Source organism: Giraffa tippelskirchi, chromosome 14 (genome assembly GCF_054371585.1).
Source record: "Giraffa tippelskirchi isolate mGirTip1 chromosome 14, T2T-mGirTip1v1.2.pri, whole genome shotgun sequence".
Classification (NCBI taxonomy): domain Eukaryota; kingdom Metazoa; phylum Chordata; class Mammalia; order Artiodactyla; family Giraffidae; genus Giraffa; species Giraffa tippelskirchi.
Genome location: NC_137288.1, coordinates 7,973,904 through 7,984,573, shown reverse-complemented (window position 1 = coordinate 7,984,573; position 10,670 = coordinate 7,973,904). Strand labels below are relative to the sequence as shown.

Below are 10,670 nucleotides of genomic sequence, written 5' to 3'. Positions count from 1 at the left end.
GCAGCAAGCACTGGCCTCACACCCCCCGCCCCCCGTCTTGCACACTTCAGTCCCAAAAGACATCCGACGCTGGGTATTCTTTGGGAATCTCTTGGAAGCTTTCTGTCCCGGGATACGCACATGCCAAGGCTGGCCTGTGGGCAAACTTTGCTTCTCCCCCAGCTCTAGCACTGACCTCCAACTGGAACCAGGCTCCACTTCCCAGACCTGTCCCTACAGAGGTGGTGGCTCCAGGTGCAGGACCCAGGGATCCACCGAGGGCAGATGGAGAACCGAGACTTGCCCTCGCAGAGACACCAGGCCAGCTGGGTACTGGCCAGCACACTGGGCAGATCGGATCTCCGTGCCTGCAGGACCCCCAGCCCCAGGCACTGATGTCCCACCCCCTCAGCCAGAACCTCCACCTCCACGTGCACCTGTACCTGCTCGGGCTCTGGCAGGACAACCCGAGGCAGAGGAGGAGTCACCGCCTCGGCAGGGAGAGCCTGCCCTGGCTCCCGCGCAACACCCAGACGCCCACGATGACTCACCCACCCCTGCAGGGAGAACGAGCCCCCGCTCTGGACAGACACCCAGAGCCCTTGCCGGAAACACCACGTCCAGGGGAGCGGTCGGCTCTGCAGCCTCCATCCCTGTCTGCTCACCGTGGACGCCGGCAACTCGGTCTGCCCCCAGGGGACATGGAGTTCCTTTCCCCTGAACTGCTTTGCATTTGGTTTGTTTCCACCTTTCTGGTGATGTTTTCTTTTTTGTATGGTTTCCTGTATTTTTGTTGGTTAAGTTGGGATTCGTAAACTTTCTCATCATTGTTGCAATTTGGGAACACTGTTGTGTAACTCTGGTGATACTGTGTTACCATCACCACTTGGTAGTTTCAGACCCGTTTGATCTTTATGCCCCACCCCCCAACAAAGCCTGGATTCAAGGCAAGCACGCCCTGTTCATCCCTTCCCCCGATCCTGAACACAATTTCATCTTTTCTTTGTGCATTCCTTCCTATATTCTTGGTGTCCCCAATCAATGACTCTCCGTGAAATGACTGAAGCAGTGTTTTTCGGACTCTCCACCTACTGTAAGACTCCATTGGAGAGTTCTCATTTTTATGTCATTTGAACTAGCCTTTGATATCTGAAAGGACGGTGTACGTCCTTTCAAGATACCATGTGCCAAACGAAGCCCTTTTGGCCACTGCCATCATTATCTCCAGGCAGGCATTGCTGTTTCAAGGGTGACATCTCAGCCAGAAGGCAGAGGCTGAGCTCGTCTTGTTGCACCAGCTCCCAAAAGAAGCCAAGAAAGGGAGCTGGAACAACAAACCACCCCAACGCCCAGGAAAGCGTTCTTCATGACAGAAGGCTAGAAAATGACCCAACATCCTTGTGGCCCAGAACCCCTCTAGAAAATCACTGTTCCATAAAAAAGAGAAACACATGGGAAGTTCCAAGGAGAGGCAATGCCCATGGCCAGTGTACTTTAGAGACGGCCTGAGCGCTCCGGGGAAGACACGCACCGACGGAACCCCTTGGGAAACAGCAGGGATTCTCCTCACCGTCGTAAGGGTTTCCTCTGGGGACAACCTGCCCTGGGCACCACATGAGGGAGCAGACCGGCTTCTCTTCCTCTGCCCCCACACCATTCACTCATGAAGGCAGCTCAGGTGTTCTCATGCCCTGCCTGCCTGCCTGCCTGGCTCATCCGTGAGCTGTGACCACCTCCAGGGCAGGACTCCACCTTCTCCTCTCTGTGTACCGTGCATCTGCACACAGTGGGCTTTCAGAACCTTAGACTTGAGCCATTCCCACTCAAGCCAGAACCCTCCCCAGGAAGGAAAACAGCTGTGGAGTCATTTTGGCCCCAGCACTGGTTCCGAAACCCTGGCGGCTCCTACAGCCTCTACGGCGTGAAGAGGGAGGTCCCTTTTGACAGAGCTTTCCGGCTCTCAGATCTAAGCTGTTGTTTCACTGTCAGCTGTGTCTCTTCCGTTGCAGCCAGGTGGGCCACGCTGCTCCAAAGGAGCTCACAAGCTGAGTTTCAAGGGAGGACAGGGATGGCTACAACGTGCTGCAAACTGAGTGAGGGTCCCCACAATCCTCAGCAAAGGTCTGTGGTGTGCAAGTGGGGAGTAGAGGGCCCCCAAGTTCCAAAGGAAGGGAGGTACTCGGGAGCTAAAGCCCTTGGCTGCTGTGGTAGCAGCTGCAGATGGCAGCTCGTCCACAGTGCACTTCGAATGAGGTCATATGAGCGGGACTCTGGAAATGGCTCCGAAATCGAGAGAAAGGGGTCAGGGTATGTGGGAAGCCGGCGGGGGTGGGGGGTGGATGAAGGAAGGTGTCCCTCCTCTCTCCAGTGCAATTTGGTTTGGTGAGTCTCAAAGCTACCAGATGGCACTTCCCAAGTCAGGCCCCCACAGGAATCAGGGTGGGCTGCGTGCCTCGGCCCCTGCCACAGGGACAAGCCACACCAGTGGCCTCCCTGAGCTCCAATGGCCGGATCTGGGGGTTCTGTCTGGGTGCACACCTCCTTGCTGTGGCCAAGTTCCCCCCTTCTCTGAGCACCAGCTTCATCCTCTCGAATGAGGACATCGAATGCTACCTTGGCACGTTACTCTCTTCATCCTGTGAAGACTCATTAGGCTTATCCTACAATTACTAGCTGGCCCGAAGAGATATCTCCTGAATCCAGATTAAGCTGGAGTCTCCCAGGCTCATCTGGCATGTCTTCCCTGAAGTCTGCCAAAACCCACACCATTGCATTTCCAGGGACTCCCCTTAGCCAGCTGGGCAGAAAACCCAGCATGCTTCAAACAAGCTGACAGACAAGCGGGAGAGGACTCACGGGCAGAAGGTTTCCCTCAGGTCTCGGGTGGAGCTCTGGGACCACAGCAGCAACGGGCCATCCCAGCCCCTGGGCTCAGCAGCGCCCTCATTCTCAGGCCGGCGGCTCTGCCCTGAGGGGAGCGGGAAGGTCACCAACTGCCGCAGGCGGACCTCACGCCCCTCCCACTGCTGGAGCCTGACCTCCCCCGGCCCCACCCCTTCCCCTACCCCAGCAGGACGACAGCTCGTCTTCCCCTGGCTTCCAACGTCAGGCCCGGCCCTGGGCCCCGATTGGGCACTGCCCCAGCCCGGAGCCAATCACAGTGGCCAGGGAGGTGGAACGCACCGATTGGCCAGGGCCAGGTCATGTGACCATACTCCCCAGGAAACTCAAATATTACCAAGGTTCCCTAAGAAACCAATGAACAAAATTATCCAGTAAAGGCAAACCGTACTTTTTAATGAGGCCAATGTCACAGAAAAAAAAAAAAAAAAAAGCTTCACCATGAACTGCTCAAGGAAGCTAGTAAATAAACTTTCAGAAAAGTTTAGTAGTTTTTTTTTTTTTTTAATAGGGTGACGGAGAGCTATACCTTTCCCGTCTATGTGAATTTAGGTTTAAACTAGATTTCCCTTGGCTGTTATATAAGACAAAAAAACCCACATCACCCCCTTTCACTCACCCCCACCCCCCAAAAGTGTTTTAATGTATTGAATTTTTCTGTCCTCAGTTGTGTCTGATTCACGGCAACCCACGAACTCTACACAGCCAGGCTCTTCCGTCCATGGAATTCAGGGCAATTTTTTCTGTCCCAGTCAATGCCCACCCTGGGTGATCCAAAGGCAAGGGCTCAGAGGCCCCTGAGAGACTAACTCCTTTCAGCTGAGCACAGAGCTGGCTCCTCACTGGGATGCCTGTGGCCTGGGGCTCCCAGAGGGGAGAGCAGCACTCGCCCCACCGTGTGGTCACTGCTGGAAGTGCAGGCTGCTCCTCACTCCCCCTTGACAGTGTCCCTGACGGCAGAACAGTGTGAATCGAATCAAGGTGGTAATGCAAACTCCAATGCAACCAAACTCCCCACAAGGTCTCCAAAACCACTCAGGAACAGGGAATTGGAAACTGCAGGGGATGACATGAATGGAGATGGAGACTTGACACCTTACACCGAGTTCACTTCCACTTATCCCTAGACAAACTTTCCGTGAAAACTTGTCACCAATCTAGAAGAACAATGAGCAGAAACCGGACACGTGCTTTGAGTCTTCACACACAAAACTAAAAGGCAGTCCACAAAAAAAACCCAGAGAATACAGTGGACTTGGCAAAATCAAAGATATCTACTGTGGGAAAGACCTCATGACAAAAGCAAAAGACAGGTCATACATCGCCAGACGAATGAGTGGAAACACAAAGCTTATCAAGGATGCGTCTCCAAACAGACAAAGAACACCAACACAACAAGCCTGTGAAAACTAGGGAAAGGTCTGAAGGGACACCAGACTGAGGAAGACACACACAGAGGATCCCGGATGATGTCCAGCACTGAGGGCCTGAAGAAACAACAGTCTAGTTGCACCCCCTCAGGCCTGTGTGACCGTGGATGAGGCCTCTGTTTCCCGGTGGCTCTGAGAGATGGACAGGGAGGAAGGGGAAGAGAAGTCACTTGCATTTCTAATACTCACAGCAAAGTCTTCCAATGAGAAGGGAATTATCACCCCCACTGACAATGCCATGCACTGAAGTGATATCCACGAGTCCATCTAACCCAGAAGGGAAGGATGCACCTGTTCTCACAAAACGGCGAGAGATGGAAGAAGGAAGATCAAGCCCACACCAATCACTGGAGAGAGAAGCTGTGCTCAGGGCTTGAAAAATTCCTATTGGGAAAATGATGTCACAGCCCCACAAGGCAATCCACAGCTTCGATGCTATTCCTCCCAAAATGCCAATGCATTTTCGCACCGAACAAAGAATTGCAAAAGGGGTTACGGAAACAGAAAAGAGCCTAAATTGTCAATACAATCCGACGAAAAGGCCCCGATACGGACATCCAAGGTTGTGTGAAAGGAAATTAGACGACCAAACTAGGATCCTCAGGAGAGTATCGGAGAAGGCAGTGGCGACCCACTCCAGTACTCTTGCCTGGAAAATGCCCTGGACGGAGGAGCCTGGTAGGCTGCAGGCCATGGGGTCGCGCAGAGTCTGACACGACTGAAGTGACTTAGCAGCAGCAGCAGCAGCGGCAGGACAGTATGCTATTGGGAATACAACAACACACACAGATCCAGATCGATGGAATAAAGTTGAGGGTCCAGAAACAAACCCCAGCATCCATCGTCAACTCATCTCTGACACAGAAGGGGAGATTATCCAAATGGGAACAAGAAAGCCTCTTCAATCAATGTCCATGGGAAACCCAGACAGCTACATCTGAAGAACGCTATTGGTTTGGATCTCAGACCACCTCAATATTGGGGAAAAACCTCACCCTAAAGACTGATGTCATGAGATAGCTAGAAAGAAGCGTAGGTCAAAGGCTCCTTAACATCAGAGTCTCCTTGCCATTTGCTGGGCGGAGGTAGAAATGGGTCTCTTCAATTAAGGGAAAGAGGTACACGAAGTACACCAATGGGTTTCCATCCAATGGAACCTCTTCACAACAGAGAAGCTAAGCATTCACAAATGCAAAAGATAGGAAACGGAACACGAGAGACTCCTTCCAAGTGGTGTATCTGAGAAGGGGTTCATATGGAAAGAGACGAAGAATGCACAGCACTCAGATTCCAAGAAACACCACCACCACCCTTGACCCTTCCCCTATGACCAACTCCGACCTGAAGCCTTTCTCTCCCTCTAACCTATCCCTAAAACATAACCCTCATCTAATCATATACATGTGGAATTCCTAGCATCCATCCATTCACACACGAGAGAGAAAGAGGAAGACACAGAGGGAATTGAGAAAGGAAAAGAGAGGGACACAGCCAGAGAGAGACACGGAACCAAAGAGAGGAAAGGAGTCGATGGTCCAGACTTTTCCTCAATCTGTCTCGAAGGTAGAAGCAATGACAGCGCCCATCCACCCCAGAAGGGGGAAAAGGACGGAAGGTTTGCAGAGGAAAAGACAAGAACGCAGGGAGCCATTAGAAGCTCAGCCACCCGCAGAAGCCGAGCTGGGACACTTGAACAGAATCTCAATGGAAACAGAGGACCAGAAAGTTGGCTACTCTTTTCTACAAGAGAGGGAGACCTTCGAGTCTTCCTTTCGGTCCTCCAACTTGGATGCGGGGTCTCAAAACAGTCAGGAGGGGGAGTGCCTTTTCCTGGGTACCACGGCACATCCAGGCCTCGTTCTGCCCCATTCTGTGCTATGTCAGCCCTGGATGGAATCTTTCTTTCTGAAGTCTCAGCGCACGAGCTCCACGTGATATCGGCCCCAGGTGGAAAGGCATGGAGCTGCTCGTAGGCCGACAGACCTAGGAAGCAGATGGGAGAATGACCCCCACTCTGCAGATGGAGAGACTGGGGAAACCCTGAGGGGCATATGCTTGTCCAGGGCCACACCACTTATGAGAAGAAGGAGCCTGGTCTGAGAGCAGCAGGGCCCTCGGAGCTCAGGCCCTGGCTGCACCCAGGCCTCCCCAGGGCTGTGGGCTGGGCTGTGTGGGCGTCTCTGTGCCTGCACATGGCCTAAGGGGGGTGGTCGAGCAGTCAGAAACCCAGAGATTCCCTTGGGAAGTTTTGGGGAAGGGACCTCAGCACGAACCCCAGGCGATGATGTCACCTGCCGGCAACAGAACCCAACAGAACCCGCAACCCGGGTATCCAGGCCTCCAGAGCGGAGAGGAGCCCCCAGCCAGATCACTTGCTGCCAGGATGTTCTGCTGTTTGCCCATGCCCAGAGGCCGGGGCCTCAGGAGAGCTCACAGGCAGTGTGCGTGGGCACCCTGTCGACGTTGGCTCAGGACACCCCCGAGAGGCCTCTGGCCGTTTGCCCGGAGAAACAGAAAGGTAACACGGGGAGCCCCAGGCCGGGCCAGGCCACCTCGCCCATGCCACCCGGAAACACCGGGTCCTTTGCCTGTGTGTGTGGATGCGGGTTTCTCGGGGTGTGTCTCCCTCAAGGAAGCCCAGGCGGATGTGGGGTCAGAAGCCTGCGGACAAGTTGTGTCCACACCCCAGGGGAGAGCAGGCTGGGCCCGATGGGGAGTGTGCGGGCAGCGGCGGCCGCCCAGGCTGACCTCACACCCACAGGTGGGTCTCTTTCCTCCCGGGTGGGGATCTGAGCAGACACACGTCTCTGACCCTTCTGGGAAGAGAAGTTCGAGCAGGCAGAAGCAGCGGTTCCACTGGCCAGGCCCAGCTTGGAAAACTCCCAGCATGGCTGGCTGACGGTCACTGTCGTTGCAGAGCTTCCCACGTGATGAGGCCGAGGACGGGGACACCCCATCCACCTCCCGGAGGGAGGGGTCGGAGCACCACCCCCCCGCCCGTGAGGCCCAGTGCAGGCTCCAGGTGAGCGTGCCCACGGAGGCATCAGCCCCACCGGGGGAGAAGAGGAGGCGGGGAAGGCCTGCTGCAGAGACACCGCCTAGGATACACCCGCCGGCCCAGTCTGAGGCTGCCACGGAGCTCAGCACACCCGGCTCCGACCCAGAGTCCCGAGAACCCCGGCCTCTGAGGCAGCAGGAGGACCTGGAGCCCAGCACGCCAGAGCACAGAGGTGAGGACGCTGGGGCTGCTGCACGGGAGTGTGTGGGGACGGGGTGCTGAGCTACACAGGGACGAGTCCCCGAAAGCTGCTGCTGGGCCTGCAGCAAGCACTGGCCTCACACCCCCCGCCCCCCGTCTTGCACACTTCAGTCCCAAAAGACATCCGACGCTGGGTATTCTTTGGGAATCTCTTGGAAGCTTTCTGTCCCGGGATACGCACATGCCAAGGCTGGCCTGTGGGCAAACTTTGCTTCTCCCCCAGCTCTAGCACTGACCTCCAACTGGAACCAGGCTCCACTTCCCAGACCTGTCCCTACAGAGGTGGTGGCTCCAGGTGCAGGACCCAGGGATCCAACGAGGGCAGATGGAGAACCGAGACTTGCCCTCGCAGAGACACCAGGCCAGCTGGGTACTGGCCAGCACACTGGGCAGATCGGATCTCCGTGCCTGCAGGACCCCCAGCCCCAGGCACTGATGTCCCACCCCCTCAGCCAGAACCTCCACCTCCACGTGCACCTGTACCTGCTCGGGCTCTGGCAGGACAACCCGAGGCAGAGGAGGAGTCACCGCCTCGGCAGGGAGAGCCTGCCCTGGCTCCCGCGCAACACCCAGACGCCCACGATGACTCACCCACCCCTGCAGGGAGAACGAGCCCCCGCTCTGGACAGACACCCAGAGCCCTTGCCGGAAACACCACGTCCAGGGGAGCGGACGGCTCTGCAGCCTCCATCCCTGTCTGCTCACCGTGGACGCCGGCAACTCGGTCTGCCCCCAGGGGACATGGAGTTCCTTTCCCCTGAACTGCTTTGCATTTGGTTTGTTTCCACCTTTCTGGTGATGTTTTCTTTTTTGTATGGTTTCCTGTATTTTTGTTGGTTAAGTTGGGATTCGTAAACTTTCTCATCATTGTTGCAATTTGGGAACACTGTTGTGTAACTCTGGTGATCCTGTGTTACCATCACCACTTGGTAGTTTCAGACCCGTTTGATCTTTATGCCCCACCCCCCAACGAAGCCTGGATTCAAGGCAAGCACGCCCTGTTCATCCCTTCCCCCGATCCTGAACACAATTTCATCTTTTCTTTGTGCATTCCTTCCTATATTCTTGGTGTCCCCAATCAATGACTCTCCGTGAAATGACTGAAGCAGTGTTTTTCGGACTCTCCACCTACTGTAAGACTCCATTGGAGAGTTCTCATTTTTATGTCATTTGAACTAGCCTTTGATATCTGAAAGGACGGTGTACGTCCTTTCAAGATACCATGTGCCAAACGAAGCCCTTTTGGCCACTGCCATCATTATCTCCAGGCAGGCATTGCTGTTTCAAGGGTGACATCTCCGCCAGAAGGCAGAGGCTGAGCTCGTCTTGTTGCACCAGCTCCCAAAAGAAGCCAAGAAAGGGAGCTGGAACAACAAACCACCCCAACGCCCAGGAAAGCGTTCTTCATGACAGAAGGCTAGAAAATGACCCAACATCCTTGTGGCCCAGAACCCCTCTAGAAAATCACTGTTCCATAAAAAAGAGAAACACATGGGAAGTTCCAAGGAGAGGCAATGCCCATGGCCAGTGTACTTTAGAGACGGCCTGAGCGCTCCGGGGAAGACACGCACCGACGGAACCCCTTGGGAAACAGCAGGGATTCTCCTCACCGTCGTAAGGGTTTCCTCTGGGGACAACCTGCCCTGGGCACCACATGAGGGAGCAGACCGGCTTCTCTTCCTCTGCCCCCACACCATTCACTCATGAAGGCAGCTCAGGTGTTCTCATGCCCTGCCTGCCTGCCTGCCTGGCTCATCCGTGAGCTGTGACCACCTCCAGGGCAGGACTCCACCTTCTCCTCTCTGTGTACCGTGCATCTGCACACAGTGGGCTTTCAGAACCTTAGACTTGAGCCATTCCCACTCAAGCCAGAACCCTCCCCAGGAAGGAAAACAGCTGTGGAGTCATTTTGGCCCCAGCACTGGTTCCGAAACCCTGGCGGCTCCTACAGCCTCTACGGCGTGAAGAGGGAGGTCCCTTTTGACAGAGCTTTCCGGCTCTCAGATCTAAGCTGTTGTTTCACTGTCAGCTGTGTCTCTTCCGTTGCAGCCAGGTGGGCCACGCTGCTCCAAAGGAGCTCACAAGCTGAGTTTCAAGGGAGGACAGGGATGGCTACAACGTGCTGCAAACTGAGTGAGGGTCCCCACAATCCTCAGCAAAGGTCTGTGGTGTGCAAGTGGGGAGTAGAGGGCCCCCAAGTTCCAAAGGAAGGGAGGTACTCGGGAGCTAAAGCCCTTGGCTGCTGTGGTAGCAGCTGCAGATGGCAGCTCGTCCACAGTGCACTTCGAATGAGGTCATATGAGCGGGACTCTGGAAATGGCTCCGAAATCGAGAGAAAGGGGTCAGGGTATGTGGGAAGCCGGCGGGGGTGGGGGGTGGATGAAGGAAGGTGTCCCTCCTCTCTCCAGTGCAATTTGGTTTGGTGAGTCTCAAAGCTACCAGATGGCACTTCCCAAGTCAGGCCCCCACAGGAATCAGGGTGGGCTGCGTGCCTCGGCCCCTGCCACAGGGACAAGCCACACCAGTGGCCTCCCTGAGCTCCAATGGCCGGATCTGGGGGTTCTGTCTGGGTGCACACCTCCTTGCTGTGGCCAAGTTCCCCCCTTCTCTGAGCACCAGCTTCATCCTCTCGAATGAGGACATCGAATGCTACCTTGGCACGTTACTCTCTTCATCCTGTGAAGACTCATTAGGCTTATCCTACAATTACTAGCTGGCCCGAAGAGATATCTCCTGAATCCAGATTAAGCTGGAGTCTCCCAGGCTCATCTGGCATGTCTTCCCTGAAGTCTGCCAAAACCCACACCATTGCATTTCCAGGGACTCCCCTTAGCCAGCTGGGCAGAAAACCCAGCATGCTTCAAACAAGCTGACAGACAAGCGGGAGAGGACTCACGGGCAGAAGGTTTCCCTCAGGTCTCGGGTGGAGCTCTGGGACCACAGCAGCAACGGGCCATCCCAGCCCCTGGGCTCAGCAGCGCCCTCATTCTCAGGCCGGCGGCTCTGCCCTGAGGGGAGCGGGAAGGTCACCAACTGCCGCAGGCGGACCTCACGCCCCTCCCACTGCTGGAGCCTGACCTCCCCCGGCCCCACCCCTTCCC

The 10,670-nt window shown here is 55.5% G+C and overlaps 1 long non-coding RNA gene across 1 annotated transcript; it reads right to left on the bottom strand.

The window, feature by feature from the left end:
* Positions 1–740: 740 nt before the first annotated feature.
* Positions 741–10,670, bottom strand: LOC145534163 (uncharacterized). Its single transcript, XR_014074294.1, has 2 exons — positions 10,466–10,670; positions 741–2,947 (listed from the first exon to the last, which is right to left on the bottom strand). It is a non-coding gene; the product is annotated as an uncharacterized LOC145534163 (long non-coding RNA).